The sequence below is a fragment of the Limulus polyphemus genome, unplaced genomic scaffold (genome assembly GCF_000517525.1).
Source record: "Limulus polyphemus unplaced genomic scaffold, Limulus_polyphemus-2.1.2 Scaffold80, whole genome shotgun sequence".
Lineage (NCBI taxonomy): Eukaryota > Metazoa > Arthropoda > Merostomata > Xiphosura > Limulidae > Limulus > Limulus polyphemus.
In genome coordinates, this window is record NW_013665690.1 from 658,668 (window position 1) to 661,846 (window position 3,179).

Here is a 3,179-nt window from a genome sequence, read left to right on the forward strand (position 1 = left end):
CAAGTAAAAGCTTGGAATGGTCTATTCTTTCATTGGGGTGTGTCTGTGAGCCAGACTAGTTTCCGAGAATTCCCCTCCTCATCAGTGATCCTGTGAATGTAAAACACTTAAATATACCATTTCGATTTGTGATACCTCTCTACCAAAAAAGGCTTGGTTTGGTCTGAAGTTTCATTGGTGGTAGTGTTCAGGGTCACTGATGAGGAGTGGAATTCTCCGAAACTAGTCTGGATCACAGACACACCCCCAATGAAAGAATAGACCATTCCAAGTTTTCACTTGTTGTTAAACAAATGTTTAAACAACTCTATTCAAGTGTAACCTTCTGTCCGATAAAACCTGTAGTGAACAGTGTAACCTTTTGTCCTATAAAATCTGTAGTAAGGACTGTAGCCTTCTGAATTATAAAACGTTCAGTAAAGACTGTAGTATTCTGTAGTAAGGATTGTAGCCTTGTGTATTATAAAATTTGTAGTAAAGACTGTAGTCTTCTGTATTATAAAATCTGTAGTAAGGATTGTGGTCTTCTGTATTATAAAATTTGTGGTAAGGATTGTGGTCTTCTGTATTATAAAATTTGTAGTAAGGATTGTGGTCTTCTGTATTATAAAATTTGTAGTAAGGATTGTAGCTTTGTTTAAAATCGCTACTACATGGCTAAATGTTTGATGACGTTAATGTTTTGAGACATGGTTCGAAGTATCTGAAACGTTTGATAAATGATTTACTTGTTAATGTATAAACTTATATAGTTTGTATATTACGCTAATAGGTGGCAGCACATTTCGTCAGATTAATACCATGTTGCATTGACTATAATTAACCTTTTATGATTAACATGATTATTATATAGGCTTATCAAAATATATCACATTTACTGAAGCCTCAAGTTTTAAATATTTTACAAGGGTTAAGACTTGTATATTTTACTGAAAAAATACTTGATGAAAGTTACATACTGTGTTATTTCACCTCATCTGTTAACAACATGTCTCTCTGATCCTTGTTTGTTTGAAATTAAACACAGAGCTATACAATGGGCTATCTGTGCTCTGCCCACCACGGGTATCGAAACCCAGTTTCTAGCGTTGTAAGTCCGCAGACATACTGCTGTCCCCCGATCCTTCATTTCTATTTAATACTTTAAATTTCTTTCTATTATATTTCATAATATTCACGGATATTAATCAACATTAATGCTGGTAAGATCTGCCAAAATAACAGTTGTTTTCCCCTATTGAATCATGTATTTAGTTTCATTAGTATGTTCAGCTAAAGGTGAGATTTTTGTATCATATTTTTAACATTTCTTTTATGCTAATTTATTCTATTTTTTAAATTTATTTTAGTTTGTCTGGTATAAATATTCCCAACATTCACGTGTTATGTTATAAATATCAGTTTTTTTCCATTAGATCAATTTTTGTCTTTAGCTATATTAACAATTTGACTATGGCTGACCTAGTTTATCGGCCTATATATCAGAAAGATATTTTGTTCTTGTTTGCTAAATTGTTTCATTATTTGACAAGATAGACCAGGTATAAATGGTAATACAGTATCTTATTTGTTATTTTTTCAATAAGTCCTTTTAACTTAATATTTTTATTCTTATTTTATAAAACGTCTTGACAGCTCTTTCAATAACATCAGGGTTAAAACCTCTTTCAACTACTACATACTGGGGAATGAAACGGGAATACACGTTATTTCATACGTAGTCATACCAGTCAAGTTTTGTACATTCGAACTGTTGAAACGGGTGCTGGAAAATCGTCGTCCTCGTACACTAGATATATTATGAAAAACAGCGGGAAGTAATGGTGTGCTTTTCTAATAAAAACTACAGTGCAAAGCTACTTATATTATCTGCGACTATCAGACAGAACATCACCGGACATGGCGACATGGACTTTAACGACGTGCAGAAGCTACAAAACCGTTTTAATATAACGTACTTTGAACCGAAGTATCAAATTCCATTTTCTGTATTTGCTTATTTCTTCCTTAGGACAAAACAATGTAACGGATTTTATACAAACATTTTGATGTCTACACAAAGACTGTCTGCGCTAGTAGTCTTTCATTTTTAACTGATGGACAAGAGGGAAGACAAGTAATACCCAACAACACCCACCGCCAACTCTTGGCCTACTCGAAACGAATGATGATATTTAACCAACTGTCACTCCTATAACGCACCGAAGTTCCCCAAAAAATGCGAACCATAAACACTTGGATTCACAATACGGACAACTGGGCCACGCCCGACCCCAATAAACTTTTAGAACTGTGGTTATGCTGTTTGACAGTACACGTTATACACGGTATACATTTAACTATACCAAGAAAAGAAACTAACTACTGGTCCCGGTATTTCATGTAAAGTAATGGATAATATACGAAAAAGCCTATTTTAGTAAAAAGCAAAGTCTATATAACTGAAATTTTATCAGCATTTGTTTTGTTGAAAAATCGTCCTTTTGAGATTGTTTTCAACTCGTTTGATAACAATTTTGGTTCACAGTTCTCTAAAACGAGTATACATTTTGTTCTCAAAAGTGTTTCCTAAATATATTTATCTAGTATTTTGTAAATTAAGTAAATATGGAAGTATATTTCAATCACAACACCAGTATCATTTTTTACGCTGTTGCAATTTTAAATTATTTTATTGGATTAAACTGTATTCAGTTAGGTTTACTGAATCATCATTTACCTTGAAAGTTTAAAATTATTTATCATTCATTAGACATCAACGCAAACTTTATTTGAATATTTTAAATCATTTTTTGTTTTGTTATTTACTTATAAATAATTACTAAATTACTTATTACTTCAGGGAGAAAAGAATCAGATTGTGCTACCCAGGGGTGGAGGATACAAATTGGGAAATGCTAGAGTCAAACCATGAGAGAGAAAGGTTTTTGGAAACTGTTCAGGGTGGTTTTCTTCACCAATTAGTCAAAGAATCTACTAGAAACAATGCCATTTTAGATTTATTGTTAACTTCAAATATATAAATGATCGAGAGTGTAGAAATTGGGGAACATCTGGGTGCAAGTGATCATTGCTCTATTAGGTTCGATGTTTTGCTGCATATCGAAATAAGGAATAATGGTTTGTTTGTTTATTTGTTTTTGAATTTCGTGCAAAGCTACACGAGGGCTATCTGCGCT